This window comes from Oncorhynchus gorbuscha, linkage group LG08 (genome assembly GCF_021184085.1).
Source record: "Oncorhynchus gorbuscha isolate QuinsamMale2020 ecotype Even-year linkage group LG08, OgorEven_v1.0, whole genome shotgun sequence".
Taxonomy (NCBI): Eukaryota; Metazoa; Chordata; class Actinopteri; order Salmoniformes; family Salmonidae; genus Oncorhynchus; species Oncorhynchus gorbuscha.
The window spans coordinates 34,892,764-34,910,333 of record NC_060180.1 but is presented as its reverse complement, the minus strand read 5'-3'; the positions used below and the strand labels follow the sequence as shown (position 1 = coordinate 34,910,333).

The 17,570-nt window shown below is 44.1% G+C and overlaps 1 pseudogene; it reads left to right on the top strand.

Annotated features, from left to right (window-relative positions):
* LOC124040842 overlaps positions 1–15,275 on the top strand; it is an 86,564-nt pseudogene extending 71,289 nt beyond the window's left edge.
* Positions 15,276–17,570: the final 2,295 nt, after the last annotated feature.

Sequence of the window (17,570 nt, the reverse complement as noted above, 5' to 3'; positions counted from 1 at the left end):
AGTCGCAAAAGGTTCCACATGTGTACTTAAAGGAATACAGTGCCTTGGGAAAGTAATCAGACCACTTGACTTTTTCCACTTTCTGTTACATTACAGCCTTATTCTAAAATGGATTAAATAAATAAAAATCTCAGCAATAAACACACAACACCATAATGACAAAGTGAAAGCAGGTTTTAGAAATGTTTGCAAATTTATTAAAAAAAAAAAAAAACAGGAATACCTAGTTTACATACTATAAGTATTCAGACCCTTTGCTATGAGATTCAAAGTTGAGCTCAGGTGCATCCTGTTTCCATTGATTATCCTTGATATGTTTCTACAACTTGATTGGAGTCCAACTGTGGTCAATTCAATTGATTGGACATGATTTGTAAAGGCACACACCTGTCTATATTAGGTCCCACAGTTGACAGTGTAAGTCAGAGCAAAAACCAAGCCTTGAGGTTGAAGGAATCATCCGTAGAGCTCCGAGACAGGATTGTGTTGAGGAACAGATCTGAGGAAGGATACCAAAGCATGTCTGCAGCATTGAAGGTCCCCAAGGACACAGTGGCCTCCATCATTCTTAAATGGAAGAAGTATGGAACCACCTCTTCCTAGAGCTGGCCGCCTGGCCAAACTGAGCAATCAGGGGAGAAAGGCCTTGGTCAGGGAGGTGACCAAGAACTCGATGGTCACTCTGACAGAGCTCCAGAGTTCCTCTGTGGAGCCACTACTCAGTAAAAGGCCCACTTGGAGTGGGACAGCCCACTTGGAGTTAGCCAAAAGTTCCTAAAGACTCTCATACCATGAGAAAGAAGATTCTCTGGTCTGATTAAATGAAAATTGAACTCTTTGGCCTGAATGTCAAGGGTCACATCTGGAGGGAAACTTGCACCATCCCTACAGTGAAGCATGGTGTTTGTCAGTGGCAGGGACTGGGAGACTAGTCAGGATCGAGGCAAAGATGAACGGAGCAAAGTACAGAGAGATCCTTGATGAAAACCTGCTCCAGAGCACTCAGGAGCCCAAACTGGGGTGAAGGTTCACCTTACAACAGCACACAGCCAAGACAACGCAAGAGTGGCTTTGGGACAAGTCTCTGAATGTCCAGCCAGAGCCCGGACTTTAACCCGATCGAACGTCTCTGGAGAAACCTGGAAATTGCTTTGCAGCAACACTCCCCATCCAATTTCCAAATGCCTGAAGGTACCATGTTCATCTGTACAAACAATAGTGCACAAGTATAAACACCGTGGAACCACGCAGCTGTCATACAGCTCACAAATGAGACACGTTCTGTCTCCTAGAGATGAACGTACTTTGGTGTGCGAAAAGTGAAAATCAATCCCAGAACAATAGCAGAGGACCTTGTGAAGATGCTGGAGGAAACAGGTACAAAAGTATCTATATCCACAGTAAAATGAGTCCTATATCGACATAACCTGAAAGGCCACTCAGCAAGAAAGATGCCACTTTTCCAAAACCGCCATAAAAAAGCCAGACTACGGTTTGCAACTGCACATGGGGAAAATATGATACTTTTTGGAGAAATGTCCTCTTGTCTGATGAAACAAAAATAGAAATGTTTGGTCATAATAACCATCTTTATGTTTGGAGGAAAAGGGGAGGCTTGCAAGCCGAAGAACACCATCCCAACCGTGAAGCACGGGGTGGCAGCATCATGTTGTGGGGTTGCTTTGCTGCATGAGGGACTGATGCACTTCACAAAATAGATGGCATCATGAGGAAGGAAAATTATGTGGATATATTGAAACAACATCTCAAGACATCAGTCCGTAAGTTAATGCTTGGTTGCAAATGGGTCTTCCAAATGGACAATGACCCCAAGCATACTTCCAAAGTTGTGGCAAAATGGCTTGAGGACCTCAAAGTCAAGGTATTGGAGTGGCCATTACAAGGCCCTGACCTCAATCCTATAGAACAATTTGTGGGCAGAACTGAAAACGCATGTGCGAGCAAGGAGGCCTACAAACCTGACTCATTTACACCAGCTCTGTCAGGAGGAATGGGCCAAAATTCATCCAACTTATTGTGTGAAGCTTGTGGAAGGCTACTCAAAATGGTTGACCCAAGTTAAACAATTTAAAGGCAATGCTACCAAATACTAATTGAGTGTATGTAAACTTCTGACCCACTCGGAATGTGATGAAAGAAATAAAAGCTGAAATAAATCATTCTCTCAACTATTATTCTGACATTTCACATTCTTAAAATAAAGTGGTGATCCTAACTGACCTAAGACAGGGAATTGTTTTACAAGGATTAAATGTCAGGAATTGTGAAATACTGAGTTTAAATGTATTTGGTTAAGGTGTAAATAATCTTCCGACTTCAACTGTATGTAAATAGAATATTTCATTTCTGTATTTTCATAAATTACCTCAAATTTATAAAAAATAAAATAAAATTTGCTTTAAAATAAAATTGCATTTGTATTGTGTGTATTTAAAAAAAATATATTTCACCTTTATTTTAACTGGTAGGCCAGTTGAGAACAAGTTCTTATTTACAACTGCGACCTGGCGAAGATTAAGCAAAGCAGTGCGACACAAACAACAACACAGAGATACACATGGAAAAAACAAATGTACAGTCAACATAATAGGGGGAAAAAAGATTGATAGATTGATGTTACAAATTGATGAGGGGAGGGACATTTTGTACATTTTAGAATAAGGCTGTAACGTTACAAAATATGGAAGAATAAGGGGTCTGAATACTTTCCCGAAGGCACTGTATATGCAAATTGGCCCATAATTCTACCTATACAACAACTTAAGCCTAGGACATCCTTTAAGCAGAGTTCATAAAGATATTGATAGTCAAATTCAAGGACTTTAAAAACCTCTTCGGGCTAGGGGGCAGTATTTTCCCGTCCGGATGAAAAGCATGCCCAAATTAAATCTAGTTGTTACAACTGTTAAAATAATGTCTGTGAGTATAACAGAACTGATATGGCAGGCAAAACCTGAGAAAAATCCATCCAGGAAAAATAAATTGAGGTCACTCTCTTTTCAATGGGATTTCTTATGTGGATCTCGATTTCTGTGGCACTTGCTTGCAGTTCCTATCGCTTCCACTAGATAAGCAGTCTTTAGAAATTGGTTGATGTTTTTCCTTTGAGTAATGAAGAAGTAAGGCTGTTCAGAACGAGGATCGAGTCTAGCGTACTGTTGTGGTTGGGGCGCGCAACCTGAATGCTCGCTCCACTTTGTTTTCGTCCAGTATGAACACAGTTTATCCCGTCTGAAATTGTATCGATTATTTACGTAAAAAATACCTAAAGTTGTATTAGGAAAGTTGTTTTGAAATTTTTAGAACAAGTTTACAGGTAACTGCGTGAGTTAGAACCAATGTATTTCTGGATCAAACGCTCTAGATAAATGGACATTTTGGAGATATAACGACGGAATTTATCGAACAAAAGGATGTGTGATGTTTGTGATGTTTATGGGACATTTGAGTGCCAACAAAAGGAGTTCTTCAAAGGTAAGTCATGAATTATATCGTTATTCCTGAGTTTTGTGTCACGCCTGGCGGGATGACATATGAAATGTGTTTGATGGGGTGCTGTCCTCAGATAATCGCATGGTTTGCTTTTGCCGTAAAGCCTTTTTTGAAATCTGACACATTGGCTGGATTAACAACATGTGTAGCTTTAATTTGTGATTTAATTTGTGATTTCATGAAAGTTTAATATTTATAGTAATTTCATTTGAATTTGCCACTCTGCCACTTCACCGGATGTTGTCGAGGGGTTCTGCTAGCGGAACATCTAGCTGTAACAGGTTTTAAGGGACTTTTCAAGCACTTAACTGTAATTTTCAAGGACCTCAATTGTATGATGTACAAAAAGCGTGCAAAAAGTGTAACAAAAAAGATGTAGGTCATGACCAAAGAATAATGAATTTTTTGGGTCCTTGCTGTAACGGTTCTCCTCGTCATCTGAGGAAGAGTAGTCAAGATCGGACCAATGCGCAGCGTTGTATGTGTCCATGTTAATATTTAATAAATCAACTGAACACTGAATAACAAAACAACAAAGAGAGTGAACAAAACAGTCCTGTAAGGTGCAAACACAAAACAGAAAACTATCCACAAACCAAGTGGGAAAAACAGGCTACCTAAGTATTCAGAGACAACGATTGACAGCTGCCTCTGATTGAGAATCATACCAGGCCAAACACATAGAAAACCAAAACTAGAACAACACAGAATGCCCACCCCAACTCACACCCTGACCATACTAAAACAAAGACATCACAAAGGAACTAAGGTCAGAACGTGACAGTACCCCCCCCCCCCAAAGGTGTGGACTCCGGCCTCAAAACCTGAACCTATAGGGGAGGGTCTGGGTGGGCGTCTGTCCGCGGTAGCAGCTCTGGCGCGGGACGTGGACCCCACTCCACCATAGTCTTTGCCTGCTTCCGGAGGCCTGGTGCGTGGAGGAGGCATTGGATAGACCGGACCATGGAGGCGCACTCAAGCACCGAGCCCGCACAACCCTACCTGGCTGGATACTCCCCGTCGTCAGGCCAGTGCGGCGAGGTGGAACAGACCGCACTGGGCTGTGCTGGCGAACCGGGGACACTGTGCGTAGGGCTGGTGCCATGTACCCTGGCCCAAGGAAACACACTGGAGACCAGATGCATAGAGCCGGCTTCATGGCACCTGGCTCGATGCCCACTCTAGCCCGGCCGATACAAGGCGCTGCGATGTAGAAGTATTAGTATGGAAAGCCATGTTGGAACCAGCATTAGATGTTGTCATCCTCATAATCACTGCACATGATCTTACCACAACGCCGTTCAATTGAAGCGGCAGGAAACAAACTAAAGTTGCCACATCTCTCACAAAACAGATCAAAAATGAAATCAAAGATAATTATAAGGGAGCAGGATCATTTATATATTGGCTACAATAATTACAGACCTTTTTGAGTACCAAAAGGTCTGATTTTCACGCTTGGCCAATTCCAATACTTGAATTTCCGAGCACCAAATTCAAGACTACCTAGCTAACTAGCTAGCTCACAATACTAGCCAACTTAGCTGCGTTGTTCCTTGCATGCGATTGGCTGTGCTCTTGGAAACGGCACATGGCCTGGGAGACAGAGATGCCTGTCAGGCATCATTCAGGGCTTAAATGCCCCATGAGAACATTGCATGCAATGTAGCAACAGGGCTCCTTGATGAGGTCATTATCGTGCATCTGAACAAATGAATGGATGATGCGTGGTATTTTTGATTATCTTGTGATCTTGACAGAACAACTTTTATTGTGTAGTGATCAAGAGATAAATCTGATCAAGAGCTACATCTGATCTCGACATAACGAGAGATGTATTTGATTTTATGAATATGTCCTCTCTGGACTTCTATAGTAACAAGTTGTCCAGCTTATGAAACCCTCACTGGTACCCTGGTGTTTTAGAAAGACCCACATGCACGCACACATGAACACACACAGGCACACGTCATATATCTGATCCATATCTAATCCTTTCTGCCCCACCTCCCCTCCTTCTCTCTCCCTGTCTCTGACAGTATCCCTGGGTCTGCAGTCTGTGTGTTTGACATGCAGCAGTTGGCCAGGGTGTTTGAGGGAAGATTCAAGGAGCAGAAATCTCCAGAATCCATCTGGACACCTGTATCTGATGAGCTTGTGCCCAAACCCAGGTACTTTCAACCATAGCTCATATTTATCTTTGTGAAGTATTGTAATGCGATGTTCTATCATATTATTATGCCTTATTTTGACCCTGTTCTCTCTCTGTAGGCCGGGTGGCTGTGCGGTGCAGGGGTCTCAGTTCAGCTCGTCTAAAACTCTGCCAGATGAGGTGTTGAACTTTGTGAAGACTCATCCCCTGATGGATGAGACCATACCCCTGGTGGGGCACAGACCCTGGGTTGTCAAGACTATGGGCAGGTATGACTAAGGATACCCATGGTTACCACTGATTACATTTACATTTACATTTAAGTCATTTAGCAGACGCTCTTATCCAGAGCGACTTACAAATTGGTGCATTCACCTTATGACATCCAGTGGAACAGTCACTTTACAATAGTGCATCTAAATCTTAAAGGGGGGGGGTGAGAAGGATTACTTATCCTATCCTAGGTATTCCTTAAAGAGGTGGGGTTTCAGGTGTCTCCGGAAGGTGGTGATTGACTCCGCTGTCCTGGCGTCGTGAGGGAGTTTGTTCCACCATTGGGGGGCCAGAGCAGCGAACAGTTTTGACTGGGCTGAGCGGGAACTGTACTTCCTCAGTGGTAGGGAGGCGAGCAGGCCAGAGGTGGATGAACGCAGTGCCATTGTTTGCGTGTAGGGCCTGATCAGAGCCTGGAGGTACTGAGGTGCCGTTCCCCTCACAGCTCCGTAGGCAAGCACCATGGTCTTGTAGCGGATGCGAGCTTCAACTGGAAGCCAGTGGAGAGAGCGGAGGAGCGGGGTGACGTGAGAGAACTTGGGAAGGTTGAACACCAGACGGGCTGCGGCGTTCTGGATGAGTTGTAGGGGTTTAATGGCACAGGCAGGGAGCCCAGCCAACAGCGAGTTGCAGTAATCCAGACGGGAGATGACAAGTGCCTGGATTAGGACCTGCGCCGCTTCCTGTGTGAGACAGGGTTGTTCACTGAAATCCATGTTTGCCCTACGTTGTATACCTCAAGTGTCCTAAAATTGAGCTCACCATCTTCCTCGCTCCCTCTCCCTTCTCACCCCCCCCCCTTCCCTCTATTCTCCCCCTCCATCCCTCTCCCCAGGTACCAGTTGACAGCCATGGTGGTGGACACAGAAGCTGGTCCCCATAGAAACCGTACAGTATTGTTTCTGGGCTCCACGCGAGGGACCGTCCTCAAATTCCTCATTGTCCCTAGTGGAGACAACTCTCCCACACACAGCAGTGTGTTTCTGGAGGAGGTGGAGGGCTTCAACCCTGAGAAGTGAGTACAGGAAGGGAGTTTGGCCACAATCCCTTGTTCTCACTGCAGTCCTGTGTTTTGTCAGTTCATTATTGTGGAAATTAGCTGTTTAAGTCACTACACTTGTTGCGCCATTGTTTTTTAAAACCTCTCTGTTTTCTAAGGCAGCGATCACCCTAATGAATCCCTATTTTTCTCTGCTGTGACAATAGAAATGAATGAAAATACTATAAAGATGCATCTATGTCTCTCCCTCTCTCGCTCTCTTTCTTTCCCTGTCTCGGTCTCCAGGTGTGGAGAGGACTCTGTCCAGGCCAGACAGTTGTTGTCTCTGTCCTTGGATCGTCCCAGTCACACTCTACTGCTGGCCTTCCCTTCTTGTCTGGTCAGACTACCCACAGCACGCTGCCACTTACACTCACGCTGCATGAAGTGAGTAACACATACACACATTCACTCACACAGGGTTTTGTTCATGGTTTTGGCTACCCTAACCCTAACCATAAATAACCCTAACCCTAGCTTGATGTTCACAACCCGGATCAACCCTAACCCTAGCCATAAATAACCCTAACCCTAGCTTGATCAACCCTAATCCTAGTCATAACCCTATGTCCACATCCCGGTTCAACTCTAGCCTCAACAACCACCCTAACCTTAACCATAGCTTTATTTCTACATCCCAGTTAAACCGTAACCCTAATCACAGCCTTAACCCTTACCCTAATATAACACACACACACACACACACACACACACACACACACACACACACACACACACACACACACACACACACACACACACACACACACACACACACACACACACACACACACACACACACACACACACACACACACACACACACACACACAATCTCCGTCAGGCTGATCAGATCTCCATGTGTGTGTGTATGTGTGTGTATTTAGGAGCTGTCTGACTTCCAGAGATCCCTACTGTGGCTGGACCAGAGGCAGCACCTGCTCCTTCCTCAGACCAGGCACACGGTGAGACAGCTGCCCATGTAGACACAGATCTAGGATCAGATGAATCAGTTAATTGTGTATTAATCTATTATTACCTTTTGATGTTGATGTGCTGTGTAATCGGTTAATCTATCATCTATGTCCTATTGCAGGCTGCCTTTTCAGCAAGACATTGAGTATGGCAACTTCTCCCATCTTGGAGACTGTGGTGGTAAGTACCTTGTCTTTAGCCCTGCAGCTCTGTGGGTAGAAACGGTTCTTTCTTTCACTTAATGCCTGCCCCGCCTAGTGGCTCAATCATGCATTACAAGCATTTGCTACACATACATCAATGCAATTCAAGTGTATGTTAATACAAAGTATAATTTTTGTTTGTCATGGACTCAGTTAAAATCTCAATCACAACCCAAGTATACATAACATCACAATGATTCTACAGTTCATATTACTGTGCATTGTACGTTTCTGTTTATGTGTGTATCGAACTTGCATTTACAGTGGTGACGGAAGAAGACTGTCATTTGTAGTCTGTCAACAAGGTGATTAGCTAGTGTGAAATGTCAGGGCTTTGATTTCCCGCTCCTCAGATCAGGGTCCTTCAGAAGCCTCCCAGTATGACTGCTTTTAATTGGTTGTTGGCTTCAATAAATGCATGTTGATTGTTTGAGAGAGGAGTGAATGTCTTGATCAGTGAAGTAAATCCTTCTGGTTCACAACCCCACAATCCCACAGGACTAAGCCATATTCTGAGTGTTCAGCTGTCAACGACTGTCTGCTACAGTTTGACAAATACTTTTGCCACAAAAACATGTACAAAAGAAAAACGAGGACACAACTCAGTATGCAAAACGTTGTGGTGCTCAAAGCTGAGATTCTGGCAGGGCGTAAGATAACGTCTTCTCCAAACAAACACATCTCAAATCTGTCTTGGTGTCAATCAGGATGTCTCTTTCTCATTAGTAAACTGTTCCAGGACCTGCAATCTGTTCCAACTCAAATTATACACTGCCGTATCATCTGTTTTGTGGCAAATCTATAATCGGATCAGGGTTCTGATTCCAGAACACTACACTACAATCTCATCTGTTGTATTGTAGTCTATAACCTGCAATCTGTTCTCAAGTCCATCATATTACAATATCATCGAAACTCTCTGTCATAGATCTATAACCTGCAATGAATTGGTTCCTCTACCAGAACATTGCAATCCCATCTGTTATACAGAGCCTTTGGAAGGTATTCAGACCTCTTCCCTTTTTCCACATTTTGTTACGTTACAGCCTTATTCTGAAATGTATAAATAAAATGTTTTTCTCATCAATCTACACATTTCCCATTGTGAGAAAGCAAAAACAGTTTTTTCGACATTTTTGCAAATGTATGAAGAAATAAAAAAGTATTCAGACCCTTTGCTATGAGACTCGAAATTGAGCTCAGGTGCATCCTGTGTCCATTGATCATCCTTGAGGTGTTTCTACAACTTGATTGGAGTCCACCTGTGGTAAATTCAATTGATTGGACATCATTTGGAAAGGCACACACCTGTCTATATAAGGTTTCACAGTTGACAGTTTGTCAGAGCAAAAACCAAGCCATGAGGTCGAAGGAATTGTCCATAGAGCTCCGAGACAGGATTATGTTGAGGCACAGATCAGGGGAAGGGTACCAAAACATTTCTTCAGCATTGAAGGTCCCCAAGAACGAAGTGGCCTCCACAAATAGTGAGCCGTCATTGTAAATAAGAATTTGTTTTTAACTGACTTGCCTAGTTAAATAAATAACTAAATAAAATAGAAGAAGTTTGGAACCACCAAGGCTCTTCCTAGAGCTGGCCGCCCGGCCAAACTGAGCAATCAGGTGAGAAGGGTCTTGGTCAGGGAGGTAGCGAAGAACCCGATGGTCACTCTGACAGATCTCCAGAGTTCCTCTGTGGAGATGGGAGAACCTTTCAGAAGGACAACTATCTCTGCAGCACTCCACCAATATGGCCTTTATGTTAGAATGGCCAGACGGAAGCCACTCCTCAGTAAAAGACACATGACAGCCCCCTTGGAGTTTGCCAAAAGGCAATTAAAGACTCACACTATGAGAAACAAGATTCTCTGGTCTGATGAAACCAAGATTTAATTATTTGGCCTGAATGCCAAGCATCATGTCTGGAGAGAACCTGGCATCATCCCTACTGTGTAGCATGATGGTGGCGGCATCATGCTGTGGGGATGTTTTTCAGCGGCAGGGACTGGCCAATGGCAAAGATGGATGAAGCAAAGTACAGAGAGATCCTTGATGAAAACCTGCTCTAGAGTGATCAGAACCTCAGACTGGGGCGACGGTTCACCTTACAACAGGACAACGACCCTGAGCACACAGCCAAGACAACGTAGGAGTAGATTCGGGACAATTCTCTTAATGTCCTTGAGTGGTCCAGCCAGAGCCCAGACTTGAACCCGATCTAACATCCCTGGAGAGACCTGAAAATGGCTGTGCAGTGACGCTGCCCATCCAACTTGACAGAGCTTGAGAGGATTTGCAGAGAAGAATGGGAGAAACTCCCCAAATAGAAGTGTGCGAAGCTTGTAGCGTCATACCGAAGAAGACTCGAGGCTGTAATCGCTGCCAAAGGTCCATCAACAAAGTACTGAGTAAAGGGTCTGAATATTTATGTAAATGTTATATTACATTTCTTTATTTTTAATACATTTGCAAACATTTCTAAAAGCCTATTTTTGTTTGTCATTATGGGGTATTGTGTATAGATTGATGAGGGGGAAACTATTTAATTTAATTTAGAATAAGGCTGTAACGTAACGTGGAGAAGGCAAAGGGTCTGATTTACTTTCAGAATGCACTGTATGTCACTCTCTAGAACCTGACCTCCTCTAGTTCCAGAACTTTTCTTTCTAACTCAGATATAGGCCAGTTTACTGCCTGTTCCATAGAGAGTGGTGAAAGCATGAAGCCACACCCAGAACTATGGGTCCAGGGCCTGGCAGACATCTGCTGTGTCTGTTCAGATGGGAGTGATTAGAGCGGTGGAAATATTTACCAAAATAAATGATGTATTTTAGGGAGAAACTCACTGGCCAGCCCAGATCCTTCCTGAACACAGAATGGAAATTTTGAGCGGAGTCTGTTTTAGTGTTTTCCCTTCTTACTGATGACAAGTGCAGCTTTCAGCCCAGCCAGCAGAACCCCAAGGATGTGCTGGAGAAAGCACCAAAAAGGTTAAGGAGATGCCTGTCTTCTGCAATTTTACAATGTTATGATAGATTACTGTAACACAGAATAAGATTATGCTCATGGATAATAAAATCTAGCAATATCATCTTTGAGATCTGGCAAATCATGTTTAGATCTAAACGTGACAATAACGAAAGCATGGAGAGGGTCATGAAGGAGAATGGAAATTAAAAAGCAGAGGAGACTGAAGGACTGTAGAGTGAGAACCTGTTCATGCTGTAACGTTAAGTGGATTTGATCTTCTCTCTTGCCATTAACCTTATGATTCCTTTCATCTCCCCTCTCCCCTTCAGGTGTCATACAGCAGAGTCTGCTGGTCGAGCCGGAGAGTCTCGTCTCCCTCAACCTGCTGGTGGCGTCTGCAATCTCGGCCTTCACCATCGGGGCGATGCTATCAGGCCTGGCCGTCTGCTGGATCATGGCCCACAAGCCCAGCAACCGACGCCACGCTAGCAACTCCAGCCAGTCCAGCATCCAGCGCCAGGAGAGGGGGATGTTGACGTCAGGAGGAGGGATGGGAGGATCGGTCCTTAGTGTGACCCGTCAGGGAGGAGGGATAGACCTTGTTCTCAGGGCGGGGAGACCCTGTTTGTGATGCCCAACGGTTGGGTGAAGTCAGGGGAGCTGGACCCAGGGTTCTTGCCCACGCCAGAGCACACGCCCCAGCAGAAGAGACGCGGGCTCAGGCTTTCCGATTCAGGATCAGGGGGGTGGGACAACAGCCAGACCTACCTGGGAGGGAGCACCATGGGGCTGGCATCCCCCTGCCCTCTCCCTTGCCCCCCACACCCCTCCACTGCTGTCTACCTGACCACCAGACTCTTCCAGGGTGGAGGAGGTGGGAGACATGGGGGTGAGGAGCGAGGAAGAGAAGGGGAGACGCCTCGCCAGCACTACGTGTGCCTCAGCAAGCCCTGGGGGGAGAAGGGGAGGAGTGGGACCCCAAAGTCGGCACTTCGCAAGTCGGCAGGGGAGTATGTGTACCCCATGACCCCCCAGGACTCCCCGAATAGGAGGAGGGTGGTGTCAGCCCCCAGCGCCCACATGGAGTTTGGGGAGCCCCTGCCTCTCCGCTGGCCTCCCCAGGAAGGCTACATCCTCAGCAGCCAGGGCATGGTCCCCGCACCTCCATCCTCCATGCCGACCCCCAACGGCCAGCAGTATGTGGCCCAGCACCACACCCCCGGGCCGGGCAGGGCTCAGCTGAGAGGGGAACTGGGGAGAGGAGAGATGGGGGAGCTGGTGGATCTCAGCCAGCTGCTGAGTAAGAAGAGTTCCAATGAGAGGACTCACAACGGCCAGTGAAAAAGAGAGTGAAAAGCAGGGAAGGACCCCGGCCCTGCTTAAGACCATATCAGTCTCTTTCTACATCTCTCTCCTTCTCTCTGTTCTACCTTTTCTCTCCCTCCCTCTCTCTTTCTTTCTCTCTCTGTCTCTGTCCCTCATTGTCATTCAGTCCTCCTGATATCTCTGTATCTCACTGGGGGGCTCCTGAGGCTGTTCTATCTGTGACTGGTTACTACTGCTGTCACTCAGATCCTGCTTGGCTGTGATTAGCCAGAGAAAATGAGGTTGTTATTGTGTCTGCCTATCTACTCAAGCTGCTTAAAGAGGGGAGGAGGCGAGAAAGAGAGAAGAGAGAGCGAGAGATAGGGATTGAAAGAGAGGTGAGAAAGAAGGAAAGAGAGAGGGGAGGAGGCGAGAAAGAGAGAAAGGAGAGCGAGAGTGAGGGATTGAAAGAGAGGTGAGAAAGAGGGACAAAGAGAGGGGAAGGAAGAGTTTGCTAGACAGTGGAATTCTTACAAAGAAAACATGCTGAGAGAGAACCATAAGCAGGAAGCTACATGCAAAGAGACCCAGAGACAGACACTTGCCGACAGCCTTACCTGTGCTTCAAACAGGCCAAAAAGGACTACCAAACAACATGGCCACTATCAGGTGTCAGAAGATGAGACCAAGGAGACTTCATTCCTACACAATGCACTCTGTCCACCTTCCAGTACAGACTGAGTGGCACTCACACATGAATTAGAAAGATATCACTTTGAAGAATCTTGCTGAAGGTGAATGAAACAGCCACTGTTCAGCCTCAGTGTGCAGAAAACACTGAGGTCATTCTGACTCTGACTCTGAACGTGAAGAGAATGCCTGATGAAGAGTGTCGAAAGGAAGCGGCAATAAAGATTTAATAGCCTGCCCTCCAGCAGCCTCCTGACACAAACACACACACACACTGAGAGAGAGAGATTTACAGCTCAGTTTTAATAAGTCTGGTCAGGGGGCCATATATTCCCAGTGTATGTGAGGTGAGAGGGTCCGTACTGTACTGCTCCTAACCTGCCTCACTGGAACCATGGGACTATAACCCACTTTTACTGAGTTACGGGAAAGGAGGAGAGTCGGACTGGAATCTCAGCACTATTTCTGCCAACCAGGCGTTCTCTCTAATGACGCCATTTCATCCATCCATCCACCCCTTCCACTCCATGTTTTTTTAATGGCAAATCATTTTAGAGCCGATGCGACGTGTGGAGAGAAGGAAAGAGAATTAGGTTGGGCAGTCTCTGTGTGTGTGTGTGTGTGTGTGTGTGTGTGTGTGTGTGTGTGTGTGTGTGTGTGTGTGTGTGTGTGTGTGTGTGTGTGTGTGTGTGTGTGTGTGTGTGTGTGTGTGTGTGTGTGTGTGTGTGTGTGTGTGTGTGTGTGTGTGTGTGTGTGTGTGTGTGTGTGTGACAGTCACTGTTGTTGTGATTAAACAACTGTCCTGCCGCTTACTCATCAACGTTAATGGTTATTTTCATAGAACTCAAATGGCACCATATATTCTACCCATCAAAATGTCTAATAAAAGACTTGCCATTACGTTAAGCGGACATGGGGAGAGGGAGAGATAGAAAGACAGAGATAAGTAGAAAGACAGGAGGAGAGAGAGACAAACAGAAAGGCAGAGTAGAGTGAGAAAGGGAGAGGCAACACGGAGACAAGAAAGACGATAGGATCTGCCATTCTCAAGGCGTCAGAGACACAGCTCCAGTCACATTCAGAAAAACGTTTTGTTCAGTTCTGTTGTGAACCTGAGCAGCAATGACTTGTAATATAAAGACACTTGTAACTCAACCCCAGATGTCTGTGTTACCATTGGAGGAGCACAATGATGACAGCACTCAGACAGGTCATGACTCAAATCACACCCTATTGTCCATATAGTGGTCAAATGTATTGCACTGAATGGGAAATATGGTGTTGTTTGAGATGCAGCCACAGTAACAAACACACTCATAAACACCATGCCGATGTCTTTTCTCTCTCTGTGTCAATACAATGTGTACCAATATTCTGAACTGTACTTTTGGGTGACATATCACGTGACCACTGAAACAAAAAGGAAACATTTTCAAGTGCCATAAAAACCATGTCAATTCATTTTTATACCTTATATATTTGATACTGTGATGTTGTATAATTTGTTCAAGTGTGTACAGTGTTACTTCCTGTGTGCAATGATGAGGAACTTCACAATGTCGCCTTCAGATAGCCTACTGAATGTTTGTGTTCTTTCATAATTATTTTGCCTTTGCTGCTCTCGTGCATTTTAGGCATATCCATTTCAAATGCTAGTAACACTCAAAATCTGTTTATAAACCAGAATTTGGTTCAGTAGTTCGTTAAGCTAGCATTGTATTGATTGTTTTCACCCACACCAACAAACAGCCATACTGTGGAACCTTCAAGTCAAAGGCTACTTCCTGAATGAATATATATACTAATTTGCTCATAAAACTGTGCAGTACTAATACATTCACGGAAAAGCACAACTTTTATTTGTCTTATTTGAAAAGGAGTTGTACTGTATCTAATGCATATCCTTGTAAATAATTGATTTGAATGTATCTTCCCCATTTGCTTTGAATGATTCTTGTCTTCTTACTTGACACGGGCTTTCTCTTTGACGGGTGAGTTTTTATTGACTATGTTGTGAATGAGCTGTAAATACACTAAGCACGGTATTTACCTTTGACTAAATACTGAGGCTAGCTGTTTTCTTTCTAAAGAGTAGAATCGCAGGTTTGTCCTGCTGAGCTGAATTAAAAAAGGTATCCAGTTGACTTGTGACTTACGGCTGTGCGCACACACACACACACACACACACACACACACACACACACACACACACACACACACACACACACACACACACACACACACACACACACACACACACACACACACACACACACACACACACACACACACACACACAATTCGAATTAAAGGCGGTCAAGGAGTAGGGCGTTCAAAGAGTTGGTCTGTTGGGAATCTGTGATGTCATCGGCCTCCCCTCTTGCTTGAGGAATGATAGATGAGCAAAGAAAAAAACAATAGAGAACAAAACAGGAAAGCCCCCCCCCCCACTTGTCATGACATACCTGTACCACCTATTTAGATGTTACTTTTGTTAAGTAAATCCGGTGTTAACTGAAGTGAAAAGGAGACTGGATTGCCATTGTAAATTCAAATCACTTCCTGAATTGACTGCCGTCAACTCGAATTGAGTCCAACACTGACACACACGAAACACTTCATGTGAGAGTATAAAGCAGTCAGTCAATATGGAGACCCCTGTCAATATATTCTTTCTTATTCTAATAAACCATTAAGATCTATTCATCTCTGTTATATCTTTACATATTGTTCATTTTAATCTTGACATACAGTAGAGGGCACTTTCAAGCAACCATTTTTATCACCCCTAGATGGCGCTCGAACCTAGTCTTTACAAGAGAGGAAGCCATCTATGAAAATAACTGCATCTCACATGTCTAGTGGCCTCGTCTCGTTTCTTTACCTTCAGATGCACTGATGTGGAAGACCTAGATTGGTGAAAACAAATTCACAGTAGGAATCCACCTCATTATCTTAAACTATCATGTGTTTACAGATCATTGCGAATGAAGGCAAGGAGGTCAAAATGATCTAATTGAGATGCAAGCTAAATGATTCCACTGTTGCCAAGGAGATGTAGGTGGTGAATCCTTGCTTGTTAGATGTGATGCCATTAACAGCTGGAACATTTCCTTTGTATTAGAAGCAGTCTCTTTCATAAATACTATGTTTTTACACGGCTACAATAATATGCCTGTATACAAGTGATGATCAACGTGTCCTTGAGGGTCGCAATATGTATCAACGCAAATCCTCACATTATTATGGTTGTGGTCTCTAGACCGCTATTAGTTTAACCACAACAATATCTCACAGTCTCAGTATTCAATGTTTGTTCTTAAAGGCCCTGTGCAGTCAAAAACATGATTGTCCTGTGTTTTATATATATTTCCACACTATGAGGTTGAAAGAAAACTGAAATTGTGAGAGAGAACAAATGATGCCTTTTTCGTGAAACAGCTGTTTGAAAAGACTGCCTGAAATTTCACCCTGTTTTGGTGGGATGGAATTTTGGCCTGCCTGGTGACATCAGCAGGTGGTAAATTAGTTAATAGACCAATAGGAAAGAGAGTTCCAAGCCTCTCTGCCAAAAACAGCTGGTTTTCAGTTTTCCCCTCCCAACTCAGATCACTCCCAGACAGTCCTATCAACATCTTTGCTTGAGAAATTGCTCTTTGCTAAGAAGCAATTATTATTATTTATATACATTTTAAGTGAAAACAACCACAGTAAGGTAGTTAATTGTTACCCAGAAATCATTTGATATTGAGATAAAAATGGCTGCATTGGACCTTTAACTAAATCATGGTTTAGTGCTTCTGTTTCAAAATTAACTTTTTTTTATTAAATCAAGTCCTTCGGGGTCATTTTGACCACATCCAAAAACACCTGATTCTGCCTATAGTAATTTAATAGATAGGACCTTTATTTTAATCTAGGTTTCTCTGGAGACATAATAGCAAGTTATCTATACCACCAGAGGGTGGAGGGGGATCTGTATCAGTGATTTTGACCAGATAGACTGATCACCTACAGAGATATAACTCCCCATATACTCATCTAAGATTGTACTTTTCTATACAACGTATCATAGGACTGTGTACAAAACCAAAATGACCTTATTTTTGTGCATATACAAATCTGACAATGGTATACAAAGTCTGCCACTGGTATAAATACTTGATAGAACTGCAATACAGAACTCTGATTGTACAACAAGATGGTGACGACAGAGAGGGTCGCCTCGCTTCTAGTCCTTAGGAAACTTTGCAGTATTTTTTTTTTTTTAATGTATTATTTCTTACATTGTTAGCCAAGAAAATCTTAAGTGTTATTACATACATCTGGGAAGAACTGATTGGATATCAGAGCGAAGCCAACTTATCAGCACTACGACCAGGAATACGGCTTCCTGAAGGGGATCCTTTGTTCAAACTACCCACCGCTTCAGAGTATTTTACTCGCTAAT